The following is a 15422-nucleotide window of genomic DNA, read 5'->3' on the forward strand; positions in this document are numbered from 1 at the left end:
TACGAATGTCTAACTTGTCTGGATAATGTTTATTTAGAATGTGGGTTTGAGCAAATTGATTTTGAAGATTTTATTTAAAAAAATAAAGGGGGAGGAATGTAGTGATTATGGTGTCTGTCTCTTTAAGACAGCACAGCCGAGAAGGGCAACCTGACTTGAAGGACCAATGGGGACGGAGAGTGAATGGTCACCCCCAAGGGTGGAGTCCTCTCTTGGGCAGAATACATCTAGCAGCCATGTGGTAAGCATGTAAAACTTGGAGCTGTGCCTCAAGGCAGCTTAGTGCTGCAAACCTCCTGTACCAATTTACTCTTTATTAATAAATATTTTCTTGTTCCTAACAAAGTCTGAAGCCTCTTGACAATGGCAGAAGTTTGCCACAATACATAATACTTCCCATCAGGGATATTTTCTCCCTCTGCTAATACCAATGGTAAGTAATAAGATGTATCATCATATTTCACCCAAACACTAATTTGACCCAACATTGGAATAACTGGTCAGTTTCAGCCCAATTTTACATAAAGGAATTTGATTTAGAAACTTCTTGTACTCTCCATCTGAGATAACAGACATTGCTGCAGCCACATTAACAATGAGTAAGTTCTGAATCACAGGCTTCCATTTTCACTGATAGCGTGGGAATTATGGTCTAACTTTTCGGATGGTGGGAACCCCCAGCTCTAACAGGTGTGCTTTCCCCTCCAGTGAGCATTGATTGGCCACAGATAGGTTGGGGAGAAAGTCCTGCCTGGTAGAACTGCCAATCAATCTGTTTGGCCAGTAGCTCTCCAGGTGCAGTGCTGCAGTGGCCGGAAGAGGCACTGCAGTGACATGCCTGGGACTAAGTGCGGGGACATGGAGAGCAGATAAGTGGTAGGGGTCCCAGCGAGGGGGGCTCAACGCTGCAGTGGCCGGAGGAGGCACTGCAGTGACATGCCTGGGACTAAGTGTGGGGACATGGAGACCAGATAAGTGTAGGGGTCCCAGCGAGGGGGGCTCAGAGCTGCAGTGGTCGGAAGAGGCACTGCAGTTACATGCCTGGGACAAAGTGTGGGGACATATAGACCTGATAAGTGGTAGGGGTCCCAGCAAGGGGGGCTCAGCGTTGCAGTGGCCGGAGGAGGCACTGCAGTGACATGCCTGGGACTAAGTGTGGGGACATGGAGACCAGATAAGTGTAGGGGTCCCAGCGAGGGGGGCTCAGAGCTGCAGTGGTCGGAAGAGGCACTGCAGTGACATGCCTGGGACTAAGTGTGGGGACATGGAGACAAGATAAGTGTAGGGGTCCAAAGCGAGGGGGGCTCAGAGCTGCAGTGGTCGGAAGAGGCACTGCAGTGACATGCCTGGGACTAAGTGTGGGGACATGGAGACCAGATAAGGGGTAGGGGTCCCAGCGAGGGGGGCTCAGCGTTGCAGTGGCCAGACGAGGCACTGCAGTGACATGCCTGGGACTAAGTGTGTGGACATGTGATGTGTTAGGCGGGTTGGTTTGACGTTGACTGCAACTGGATGCAGGGAAGCTAGAAACAAATGTCTGACACCGGAGATGATCCAACACGGTTTTATTTAAACTATGAACGGCTGTACATGTTTAGCTGTGGGTTGACACTCTACTACTCCTACTGACAACCTCTTACTGGTTCGACCAGACTTGCTAGCTACCACATAGCAATAATGCCCACTGACTTGTGCATTCTGACTGTCTCAGTGTCTGGGTTCCGAAAAGAGTGGGAGTCTTAATGCCCTGTGGGGTTTATAGTGGTGGTGTCTTGTCTGGTGATTGGTTATTCTGCGTTGTGTGTTCATTGGTCATCCTATGCATCAATCACTGCCTGTCTGCGTCTCATCATATACTTGAGTGGATATTATGACATCTCACCCCTTTTTTTAATAATAAGTTATGAAACGTGAAAGTATATACATGCCTGACTATGTAAAAACGGTGAGTTAACGAACATATACATGGGAAGGTGTCTATCGTGCAGATACAGAGCAAACTGAATGAAATTTACAAAAGTAAAGTCTATAGATTCAGTCTTTGAGGTGGGCGCCGAACTCTGGTCGATCGCCACAGAGGTGGAGCAGGAGACGCCGGCACTTGGACAGGCGGGATTGCTGGCATTGCGGCGGGATTGCTGGCATTGCGGCGGTGTCATGGACAGGTGGGATTGCTGGCATTGCGGCGGGGTCATGGACAGGCGGGATTGCTGGCATTGCGGCGGTGTCATGGACAGGTGGGATTGCTGGCATTGCGGCGGTGTCATAGACAGGCGGGATTGCTGGCATTGCGGCGGTGTCTTGGACAGGCGGGATTGCTGGCATTGCGGCGGTGTCATGGACAGGCGGGATTGCTGGCATTGCGGCGGTGTCATGGACAGGTGGGATTGCTGGCATTGCGGCGGTGTCATGGACAGGTGGGATTGCTGGCATTGCGGCGGTGTCATGGACAGGTGGGATTGCTGGCATTGCGGCGGGGTCATGGACAGGCGGGATTGCTGGCATTGCGGCGGTGTCATGGACAGGTGGGATTGCTGGCATTGCGGCGGTGTCATGGACAGACGGGATTGCTGGCATTGCGGCGGGATTGCTGGCATTGCGGCGGTGTCGTGGACAGGTGGGATTGCTGGCATTGCGGCGGTGTCATGGACAGGCGGGATTGCTGGCATTGCGGCGGTGTCATGGACAGGCGGGATTGCTGGCATTGCGGCGGTGTCATGGACAGGTGGGATCGCTGGCATTGCGGCGGTGTCATGGACAGGCGGGATTGCTGGCATTGCGGCGGTGTCATGGACAGACGGGATTGCTGGCATTGCGGCGGTGTCATGGACAGACGGGATTGCTGGCATTGCGGCGGTGTCATGGACAGGCGGGATTGCTGGCATTGCGGCGGTGTCATGGACAGGCGGGATTGCTGGCATTGTGGCGGTGTCATGGACAGGTGGGATTGCTGGCATTGCGGCGGGGTCATGGACAGGCGGGATTGCTGGCATTGCGGCGGTGTCGTGGACAGGTGGGATTGCTGGCATTGCGGCGGTGTCGTGGACAGGCGGGATCGCTGGCATTGCGGCGGGGTCATGGACAGGTGGGATTGCTGGCATTGCGGCGGTGTCATGGACAGGCGGGATTGCTGGCATTGCGGCGGTGTCGTGGACAGGTGGGATTGCTGGCATTGCGGCGGTGTCGTGGACAGGCGGGATTGCTGGCATTGCGGCGGTGTCATGGACAGGCGGGATTGCTGGCATTGCGGCGGTGTCGTGGACAGGCGGGATCGCTGGCATTGCGGCGGTGTCATGGACAGGCGGGATTGCTGGCATTGCGGCGGGGTCATGGACAGGCGGGATTGCTGGCATTGCGGCGGTGTCATGGACAGACGGGATTGCTGGCATTGCGGCGGGGTCATGGACAGGTGGGATTGCTGGCATTGCGGCGGGATTGCTGGCATTGCGGCGGTGTCATGGACAGGTGGGATTGCTGGCATTGCGGCGGTGTCATGGACAGGTGGGATTGCTGGCATTGCGGCGGTGTCATGGACAGACGGTATTGATGGCATTGCGGCGGTGTTGTGGACAGGCGGGATTGCTGGCATTGCGGCGGTGTCATGGACAGGCGGGATCGCTGGCATTGCGGCGGTGTCATGGACAGGTGGGATTGCTGGCATTGCGGCGGTGTCATGGACAGGCGGGATCGCTGGCATTGCGGCGGTGTCATGGACAGGTGGGATTGCTGGCATTGCGGCGGGGTCATGGACAGGCGGGATTGCTGGCATTGCGGCGGTGTCATGGACAGGCGGGATTGCTGGCATTGCGGCGGTGTCATGGACAGGCGGGATCGCTGGCATTGCGGCGGTGTCATGGACAGGCGGGATCGCTGGCATTGCGGCGGTGTCATGGACAGGTGGGATTGCTGGCATTGCGGCGGTGTCATGGACAGGCGGGATTGCTGGCATTGCGGCGGGATTGCTGGCATTGCGGCGGGATTGCTGGCATTGCGGCGGGGTCATGGACAGGCGGGATTGCTGGCATTGCGGCGGGGTCATGGACAGGTGGGATTGCTGGCATTGCGGCGGTGTCATGGACAGGTGGGATTGATGGCAGATCGGTGTCCTCATGGCAGGAAACATCCGGAGGAGGCACGTTAGCCGGCGGAGTAAGGCGGTTAGGCGGTGGGCAGGGAACTCCCCACAGCGCCCTACTGTTGCGCCGGAGAATGGAGCCATCAGCCAATTGGACAATGAAAGACCTTGGGGCGGCCTTCCTGATAACAACAGCTGGGGCCGACCAACCTCCTTCAGGCAACTGGACGCGAACAACGTCTGCGGGAGCCAGCGCAGGCTGATCCATGGCATGAGCATCATACGCGATCTACTGCTGGTCCCTGGACCGATGCACCTTTTGCAGCACCGTGAGGTGGTCGCGGTCTGGAATGTGAATGGCTGGAACAGTCATCCTCAGGTTGCTGTTCATGAGCATCTGCGCCAGAGACAAACCAGTCGACAGAGGGGCTGCCCTGTAGGCCAGCAGCGCCAAGTTGAAATCGGATGCTGAGTCTGCAGCCTTGCACAACAACCGCTTGACGATATGGATCCCTTTTTCGGCCTTCCCGTTTGATTACGGGTAATGGGGACTGGAAGTGATGTGTCTGAAGTTGTAGGATTGTGCAAAATCAGACCACCCCTGGCTGTAAAAACACGGACCATTGTCACTCATTACTGTGAGTGGTATCCCGTGTTTGGCAAGCGCCTCTTTGCAGGCTTTGATGACGGACCTAGACGTGAGGTCTGACAATGTCACCACCTCCGGGTAGCTGGAGAAGTAGTCGACCAGGAGCATGTAATCACGCCCATTGGCGTGAAAGAGGTCTACCCCCACTTTAGACCACGGGGAGCTTACAAGCTCCTGCTGTTGCAGTGTTTCTTTGGGCTGAGCCGGTTGAAACTTCAGACAGGTCGGGCAGTTGAGGACCATGTTAGCAATGTCCTGGTTGATACCCGGCCAATAAACCGCCTCCCGAGCTCTGCGTCGACATTTTTCGACCCCAAGGTGACCCTCATGGATCTGTCCGAGCACCATAGCTCGCATGCTTTGAGGAATGACGATCCTATCCAGTTTAAGGAGGACTCCCTCAATGACCGTTAACTGGTCCTTTACGTTAAAGAACTGGGGACATTGCCCCTTTTGCCAGCCATGGGCGAGGTGTTGCATTACGCGCTGCAGTAGAGGATCCTTGGCAGTTTCTTCATGTATTTGGACTACACGTTCATCAGTGGCTGGTAGGTTGCTGGCACACAACTGCACCTGTGCCTCTATGTGGCAGATGAAGTCACCCTGTTCACACGGCGTGGTGATGGACCTGGATACGGCATCTGCGAGGATCAGCTCCTTACCCAGTGTGCAGACGAGTTCAAAGTCATAACGGCGGAGATGAAGAAGAATGCGCTGTAGCCGAGGCGTCACGCCATTTAGATCCTTCTAGATTATGTGGACTAAAGGCCTGTATCCACCGTGAACTTCGGCAGGCCGTATACGTAGTCATGAAACTTGACTATTCCTGTCAGGAGACCAAAGCACTCCTTCTCGATCTGGGCATACCGTTGCTCGGTCGGCGTCATGGCCCTGGAGCCCAGGACGAAGAGTCGTCTCGCTGGAGGAGCACCGCCCCAATGCCACCCTGTCTGGCGTCAGTAGATATCTTGGTGTCCCTGGTTGGGTCAAAGAACGCCAGTACTGGGGCTGTGGTGAGCTTCGCCTTTAGCTCGAGCCAATCCTTTTCATGTGCGGGCAGCCACTGGAACACTGTTGACTTCTTTACGAGATGCCGGAGGGCCGTGGTGTGGGCTGCCAAATTGGGAATTAATTTCCCAAGAAAATTCCCAAGTAAATTCACCATCCCGAGGAAGTGGAGGACCGCCTTCTTGTCCTCCGGGGTCTTCATGGAGTTGATCGCCAGCACCTCGTCGGCGTCAGGTTGCACCCCGTGTTGTGAAATGTGGTCACCCAGGAACTTGATAGCGGATTGACCAAAGGAGCATTTGGCCCTGTTGAGCTGGAGGCCATTTTCGTGAATCCGCTGAAAGACCTGTCGGAGGCGGGCAATGTGATCCTCGGGCGTTATGGACCAGACGATCACGTCGTCCACATATACTCGCACCCCCTCAATGCCCTCCATCATTTGCTCCATGATGCGATGAAATACTTTGGAAGCTGATATGATACCGAAGGGCATGCGGTTGTAGCAATGGCGGCCAAACGGGGTGTTGAGCGTGCACAGCGTCCGACTGGACGCTTCCAGCTGTATTTGCCAGAATCTCAGGGAGGCGTCCAGCTTGGTGAAGAATCTGGCATGAGCCAAATCACTGGTCAGCTCTTCACGATTTGGGATCGGGTAGTGCTCCCGCATGATATTGCGGTTCAGGTCTTTGGGATTAATGCAAATGCCGAGTTCACCAGAGGGTTTTTTGACGCATACCATGGGGCTAGCCCAGTCTGTTGATTCCGTGACCCTTGAGATGATGCCTTGGTCTTGGAGGTCTTGCAGCTGCTTTTTTAGGCAATCCTTGAGAGGATCCAGCTCCCGGCGTGGTGCATGGATCACTGGGGTGGCGTTTGGCTTTAGCAGAATTTTGTAGCGATGTGGGAGCGTGCCCATTCCATCAAATACATTGTGGTATTGCGTGTCGTCTATCTCGGCCTGGAGATTCTCATCGGTTGAGGTAGTCGCCGGTGTCGAGGACATGGTGTGGACTCGCTGGACCAGATTCAGGTGCTTGCAGGCGCAAGCACCGAGCAGGGACTCCCTGTCAGGCCGAACGATCTCGAATCGTAAGGTTGCCTTGAATTCCTTGTGAGATACCCCTAGCCGACACGATCCACTGGCAGCTATGGCATTGCCATTGTAGTCGAGGAGTTGGCATGCTGGTGGAAGAATGCTTGGTTAGTCACGGATGCTGTCGCAATCTGACTGCGATATGAAGTTCGCAGACGCGCCGGTGTCCAGTTTAAATCGGATGCGAGCCTGGTTGACTGTGAGGCTAGCACACCACTCATCGTCGGGATCCACACTGAGGATCGAAAGGCGGGTTGCCGGTGCAGTGGGGACCAGCTCGCGTGTGGTTATGATGCCCACCCGATATGGAGATTCGAAGCAATTAGCATCGGGATCCGTTGGGCTGTCGGGATCAGTATCCTGCATGTCTTGTTGTATCAAACGGATACTTCTGCGCCGTATCTGAGACCGCTGACTGATAATCGGTGGAGCTGACCTGCAGCAGGCCGCGTAATGGCCAGGCTTCCCACGCTGTCGGCATCGCCGTCCTTTGGCTGGACATTGCCGCTTTAAATGGGCGGAGCCACAATTTGGACACGTCATAACGCTGACGTCAGCGCGTTTCATGCACCACCACGCATGTGCAGTGCAGCCGGCCAACCTACGCACCTGCGCATTCAGGTTGACGGCCTCATCGTCCACCCAGCTGTGGCGCGCATGCGTTGGGACCTGGGAAAAGTGCTCGAACCGGCCACTCTCCTCGATGCTCAGGCCTTGCATTTTTTCAGTGGCATGCACCCATTCTGCCTCGTGGGAGGCCAGTTTTGCATTTTCCGCCGCCCTGATGTGGGAGTAACAATTGTTGGCATGCTCATGGACCACGCATGTCTCAATAGCGACAGAGAGAGTTAGCTGTTTTATTTTAAGGAGCTGCTGTCGACGGGAATCGGACTGGACCCCGAAAACTATCTGATCCCGGATCATGGAATCAGCTGTTGAGCCATAATTACATGACTGCGCCAGGATGTGGAGATGGGTCAAGAAGGACTGAAAAGGTTCATCTTTACCCTGAAGTCTCTGTTGTAAGATGTACCGTTCAAAGCTCTCATTCACTTCAATGTCGCAGTGGCTGTCGAATTTCAGCAGGACTGTTTTAAACTTTGTCTTGTCTTCGCCATCGGCAAACGTGAGCGAGTTGTAGATATGGATGGCGAGAGAAATAGCGCAATCTTCCTTGCATCTGATGCTGCCTCGAGGTCGGAGGCCTCGATATACAGGAGGAACTTTTGCTTGAAGATCTTCCAGTTGGCGCCGAGGTTGCCGGAGATACGGAGCTGCGGATGAGGCTGGATGTTTTCCATGTCGCTGGATGGCCGCTTTCTGGTCGTTGCAGATTCACTCGAGGTAGGTTCGACAGGATTAATAGCTCTCTGGTACCATGATGTGTTAGGCGGGTTGGTTTGACGTTGACTGCAACTGGATGCAGGGAAGCTAGAAACAAACGTCTAACACCGGAGATGATCCAACACGGTTTTATTTAAACTATGAACGGCTGTACATGTTCAGCTGTGGGTTGACACTCTACTAATCCTACTGACGACCTCTTACTGGTTCGACCAGACCTACTAGCTACCACATGGCAATAATGTCCACTGACTTGTGCATTCTGACTGACTCAGTATCTGGGTCCTGAGAGAGAGAGGGAGTTTTCATGCCCTGTGGGCTTTATAGTGGTGGTGTCCTGTCTGGTGATTGGTTGTTCTGTGTCGTGTGTGTTCATTGGTCATCCTGTGTGTCAATCACTGCCTGTCTGCGTCTCATCATATACATGAGTGGATATTATGACAACATGGAGACTAGATAAGCGTAGGGGTCTCAGCGAAGGGGGCTCAGCGCTGCAGTGGCCGTAGAAGCATTGCAATGACATGCCTGGGACTAAGTGTGGGGACATGGAGACCAGATAAGTGGTAGGGGTCCCAACGAGGGGAGGGCAGGGGACACTTGGTGGGGGGGGGGGGGGGGGGGCACAAGGGGTGGCATTTAGAGTCCCTGGGAATAGGCGGGCGAGGCAGGTCCAGAGGTATCCAAGCCTTCTCGGATGGCTGCTTCTGATGGAGGCTCATCCTGCCGCCCCTTTTTCACCTAAGATGTAGGTTTTTAAATTTACCTATTTTCCCCAATGATTTATCATCCCACCCCCAGGGCCAAACGGGGGCTTCTCCAGCCCCCGCTCCCCAAAGGTCCTGCCGGCCCCACCATGAATTGCTTCCAGCCGGGGTGGGTGAATCCCAGATGGAATGGCATCCATGCGGTTTTATGCTCACCCCCGCCCCCAAATTAAGGCCACAGGGTGGGTGGGCAAAATTCAGGCCTATATAGGGACAACACGGTAGCATTGTGGATAGCACAATCGCTTCACAGCTCCAGGGTCCCAGGTTCGATTCCGGCTTGGGTCACTGTCTGTGCGGAGTCTGCACATCCTCCCCATGTGTGCGTGGGTTTCCTCCGGGTGCTACGGTTTCCTCCCAGAAGTCCAAAGATGTGCAGGTTAGGTGGATTGGCCATGCTAAATTGCCCTTAGTGGGGTTACTGAGTTATGGGGATAGGGTGGAGGTGTTGACCTTGGGTAGGGGGTAGGGTGCTCTTCCCAAGAGCCGGTGCAGACTCGATGGGCCGAATGGCCTCCTTCTGCACTGTAAATTCTATCTATATATCTTCAGCCTTATTACGCTCATCTTGTATGTACTATTTTTCTTTCCCTTTTACAGAGTACAACTCTAGATCTTCCTGCTGAAATTTCTGTTCCCATATTCATCATTTGTACATTGTGAGGAAGAGGGAAGAGAAATACTGGCAGACATTTAAGGGGATATTTCCATAACTCTTGTTATGGTTCAATCCTGGCCCTGGATCACTGTCCGTGTGGAGTTTGCACATTCTCCCAGTGTCTGCGTGGGTCTCATCCCCACAACCCAAAAGATGTGCAGGGTAGGCTGATTGGCCACGCTAAATTGCCCCTTAAGTGAAAAAAAAAGAATTGGGCCCTCTAAATTTTTTTTTTAAATGCTGCAAAAATTAATGGTTGGTCAGAAGAGGGGGAGAATTTTAGAATCCAGCAAAGATGTAGGAAAGTTCATGGACGGGATTCTCCAAAATTGCGTCTAAGTGTTGACACTGGTGGAAACACCGGATTGCGTGGCCCACAGGGGGCCACCATGGCGCCGGAGTGCTCCGCGCTGCTCCAGCTGCCTTACGCGGGCAGCAGGTCCATGCATGTGCGCGGTAGCCGCTTCCGTGCTGGCGCCTCGCAACATGACGGAGCCACACAGCGGGCTGGCGCGGAAGACGTTAGGCCCCCCCTAGATCGCGCGTGCCTGCCGATTGGTGGCCCCGATCGCGGGCCTGGCCGTCGTTGAGGCCCCCCCAACCCCCAGAGACTGTTTCCCCCTGCCCCCCACCAGGGCGGCCACCGCAGCCGTGATGCCGAGCTCCCGCTGAGCGGAATCATACATGAACCGGAACTCGGCCAGTCAACCGTGGAGAATTGCTGCGGGGGCCTCTTTCAACTTCCCCCGACCGGCGCCACGTCGACTGCGCGTGACTGGATTCTCCGGTCGCAGGAGAATCGCATCCCAGCGCCGGACCCGATCGCGAGTCTGAGGCCCCATTCTCCGCCCCCGTGCCAAGTGGCTAAAGTGTTGACATTTTACAAGCCGGCATCAATGGGCCTCTTAGCCCAGTAATTCCATAGCCCTCAGAGGGCCAGCATGGCGCCAGAGTGCTCCACGCTGCTGCACCTGCCGTTCACGGCCCTGCACTGCTGGGTGTGGGTTCGCGCATGCGCGCGGGGCCACCTCCGTGCCGGTGGCGCACAACATGGCGGAGCCAAACAGCAGGCCGGCGCGGAAGAAGGTAGTCCCCCCCAGATTGCGCCTGCGAGCCGATCGGTGGCCTCCGATCGCCGTCGTGGAGGCCACCCATGGAAACTGATCCCCTCCGCCCCCCCCCCCCCCCACCAGGATGTCCACCGCAGCTGCGACGCTGAGCTCCCGCCAGGTGGAACCATACGCTGGTGGGAACTAATCGCCGCGGGGGCCTCTTTCAACGGCCCCCGACCATGCGCGCGACTGCCGTCAATTCTCCGGTCGTCGGAGAATCGCGTCCTGGCGTCGGATCCGATTGCGGGTCTGAGGCCCCATTCTCAGCCCCTGCGCCCAGCCCCATTTCAGTGCGGAAGCTCGGAGAATCCCAGCCCAGATACCCTTAAGCCATATAAAGTTGTACTTTTGTGGTTTAATTTGCAGAGCAAATTCAGCGAAGCCCACCAAGGTTGAATGAGCTCAGTTCTGGGATTTGAACCCCCAAGTAATTATCACTTAACAAATTGTGGACGGCACGGTGGCACAGTGGTTAGCACTGCTGCCTCACAGCAGCAGGGACTCAGGTTCAATTCCCACCTTGGGTGACTGTGTGGAGTTTGCACATTCTCCCCATGTCTGTGTTGGTTTCCTCTGGTGCTCCGGGTTACTCCCACAGTCCAAAGATGTGCAGGTTAAATTGCCCCTTAGTGCTCAAAAAGATTAGGTGGGGATGTTGGTTACGGGGCTAGTGTGGGTTCTGGGCCTAGGTAGGGTACTCTTTGAGAGAGTCAATGGGCCGAATGGCCTCCTTCTGCACTCTAGCGATTCTATTCTATTGTATTCTATTCTACTCTATTCTAAGAAACAAAAGCCTATTGCCTGAGGAAAAACAGCTGTGATGTTTCAAACCTTCAGTTCTACGTCCTAAGAACTAGTTTAGTCTTGTAGCTTGTAGCGTTTTAAAAGAAGCAGTTGCTTTCTTTCACAATATACAACTATAAACAATCTCATGAGTAAGGCAGCATGGATGTTGGACTCGGGTGAGTCTGGAATTTTTGGCTAGGAGAGAGGGATCAGACACCTGAGAGAGGGGTGGTGGGAATCTCAGACAGAAGGAGGCCATTTGGCCCATCATGTCTTCAGATGTGCATTGTGGCTTAGTGCCATTCCCTTGCCTTTTCCCCCTACACCTTCACATTGTTTCTAATCTAGTAATTTTCTAATCCCCTCTCGAATGCCTCAATTGAACCTGCCTCCACCACACATCCAGGCAGTGCATTCCGAATCCTTGCTGCTTTTCTCCTTTCTGGGAACCTTTACAGAGTTGTTCGACTTTTAAGTTGATTCGACTGTCCATTGCGCTAACAAAAAGTGATTTTTAACGGAGAGCTTCCACGTGCGCGTTACCCCCCCCCCCCCCCCCTCTACATGGGTCAGCTCAAGTCCCATTACTAACTGTTGTAGTTGCTGAATCTCTGCTTGACTCCGAGGGAGAGAGAGCTGGATCAGTTCTTGAACGGGGCAGAGATTGCATTGACTGGCGTAAGATGAAACTAACGTTATTCAAAGATGAGCAGGTGAGTTCTGCTGCTGCCCTGGCCAATATCTATCCCTCATACAGCGGCACCCAAGAACAGACGATTTATTTCTTTGCCGAATGCAGCATATGGCAAATTAGTTACTATTTTACATTGCAATAGTGACTACTCTTCCTTGGTTGTGAAGATTCCAAGGATATGAACGGTGCGGAGCATGCTCTTTCCTTTAAATAATTAACTGAATATCATGTGAAGAAATCTGTCAATGACACAACATATTGACCACTTACATCATAAAACAGAAAGTAAAAGGCCCCAAAAAACCAGAAAGAGGAAACATTTGACCCAGAAAGCAAAACCAAAGGAAAAACCCTAACAGTTCAAAACTTTTTTAAAAAGCTAGAAGGCAGAAATGAAACCACATTAGTAACATTGTGGACTTTGTTTTTATTTAGGAAACTAACTGATAAAGGGTTAAGGAGCCAACTTGCGCCTTGTGTGAAAATAGACAAATTGAATTCATTATTTAAGTTCATAAGATATAGGAGCAGAATTAGGCCATTTGGCCCATCGAGTCTGTTCCGCCATTCGATCCTAGCTGATCTCATCCTGGCCTTAACTCCACCATCCTGCCTGTTCTTCGTAACCCTTCAATCCATGACCAATTAAAAATCTGTCTAACTCCTCCTTAAATTTAATCACTGTCCCAGCATCCACCGCACTCTGGGGTAGCAAATTCCACAGACTCCCTTTGGGAGAAGTAGTTTCTCCTCAACATTTTAAATTTGCTACCCCTTATCCTAAGATATGACCTCTTGTTCTACAATGCCCCACAAGAGGACGCATCTGCTCCACGTCTACTTTATCCATCCCTTTTATCATCTTGTATACCTCAACTTGATCTCCCCTCATTCTTCTAAACTCCAGAGAGTATAGGCTTAAACTGTTCAATCTCTCCTCATACGACAAACCCCTCAGCTCTGGAATCAATCCAGTGAACCTCCTTTAAACTGTCTCTAATGCCACTACATCTTTCCTCAAATAAGGGGACCAAAACTGTGCACAATACTCCAGATGCAGTCTCACCAATGCCTGTATAATTGCAACACTTCCTTACCTTTATATTCTATTCCTTTAGCTATAAATGCCAACATTCCATGAGGATCCCCACATCCCTCTGTATCGGAGCATCCCAAAGTCTCTCCTCATTTAGATAATAAGTTGCATTCCCATTTTTCCGACCAAAATGCACGACCCCCACACTTATCCACGGTAAACTCCATCTGCCACATTTTGGCCCACTCTCCCAACCCATCTATATCTATTTGGAAGGTTCTTATTTCCTCCTTGCAATTTACTGTCCCACCTATTTTTTGTGTCTTCTTCGAATTTGGCTGTAGATCCTTCCAACCCTGTGTCCAAGTCATTTATATAGATTGTTAATAGCTGGGGGCCAAGGACCGAACCCTGTGGCACCCCACTAGTCACATCTTGCCATCCAGAAAAAGACCGATTTATCCTGACTCTCTGGGCGAAATTCTCCGCTCCCGCGATGAATTGGGAAGGCCGTCGTGAACTCGGCCGAGTTTCATGACGGCCTCATAGGCCGCTCCTCTCACCTTATTCACCCCCACCCGGGGGGCTAGGAGCGGCACTCCGTTATTCTCGGCCGCCGGGCCTTGACGCTTGCGTCAAAGTGGCGCGGCGAGAATGACGCAACAGCGGCGCCTAAGTGAGGTCACGACGGCTGACGGCTCCAACATGCGCATGCGCGGTTGCCGTCTTCCCCTCCGCTGCCCTGCAAGACTTGACGGCTTGATCTTGCGGGGCGGCGGAGGGGAAAGAGTGTGTCGCTTTGAGACGTAGCCCGATGATCGGTGGGCACCGATCGCGGGCCAGTCCTCCCGAGCACGGCCGTGGTGCTCACTCCCCTCTCCGCCCCCCACATGCTTCAAACGGGCCTTTGGCGCCCAGGTTCACGACGGCAGCGACCAGGTCTGGTTGCCGCCATCGTGAACCAGTTGGGAACGGCAGGCCGCTCGGCCCATTCGGGCCGGAGAATCGCCGGTTGCCGTGAAAAACGGCGTGCGGCGATTCTTACGAGCGGGAGGTGGGAGAATCGCGGGGGGGCAGGGGGGCGTGTCTTGAGTCGCCCGGCCCTCCCGCGATTCTCCCACCTGGTGTGGGGAGCGGAGAATCGCGCCCTCTGTCTCCTGTCCGTCAGCCAGTCTTCTATCTAAGCTAATACATTACCCCTAATAATAATCTTTAATATTGTCACAAGTAGACTTACATTAACACTGCAATGAAGTTATTGTGATAATCCCCCTAGTCATCACACTACGGCGCCTGTTCGGGTACACTGAGGGAGAATTCAGAATGTCCAATTATCTAACAGCACTACTTTCGGGACTAGATCCCATATAATCTAACCTTGTGAATTAACCTTCTGTACGGCACCTTATCAAACACCTTCCAGAAGTCCAGATTTACTACATCTACAGGATCCCTATTATCCACTTTGTTTGTTACATCTTTGAAAAACTCTAGCAAATTAATCAAACATGATTTAGGGTTAGGGTTAGGGTTGGGGGGCAGCAGGGTAGCATGGTGGTTAGCATAAATGCTTCACAGCTCCAGGGTCCCAGGTTCGATTCCCGGCTGGGTCACTGTCTGTGTGGAGTCTGCACGTCCTCCCCCTGTGTGCGTGGGTTTCCTCCGGGTGCTCCGGTTTCCTCCCACAGTCCAAAGATGTGCGGGTTAGGTGGATTGGCCATGATAAATTGCCCGTAGTGTCCTAATAAAAGTAAGGTTAAGGGGGGGGTTGTTGGGTTACGGGTATAGGGTGGATACGTGGGTTTGAGTGGGGTGGTCATGGCTCGGCACAACATTGAGGGCCGAAGGGCCTGTTCTGTGCTGTACTGTTCTATGTTCTATGTTCTATGATTTACCCATCCTAAAACCTTGCTGACTCTGATGGATTATATTTGACTTCCCAAATAGCCTGATATTACTTCCTTGATAATTAATTCTAACAATTTTTCAACAACGTATGTTAAACTAACTTGTCTGTCATTTCCTACATTCTGCCTCTTCCCTTTTTGAATGTTCTGTGTATTCTCAAAGGCAGGGGGCTGGATTCTCTGCTTCTGCGGCTAAGTGCTGGCGCCAACAGAGAGTCTGTGGTGCTACACGATGGGGAAATTGGCGCGAACCCCTCACCAATTCCGGTACCAGTGAGGGACGAGCTCCGGCGCCA

The sequence above is a fragment of the Scyliorhinus canicula genome, chromosome 3 (genome assembly GCF_902713615.1).
Source record: "Scyliorhinus canicula chromosome 3, sScyCan1.1, whole genome shotgun sequence".
NCBI lineage: Eukaryota > Metazoa > Chordata > Chondrichthyes > Carcharhiniformes > Scyliorhinidae > Scyliorhinus > Scyliorhinus canicula.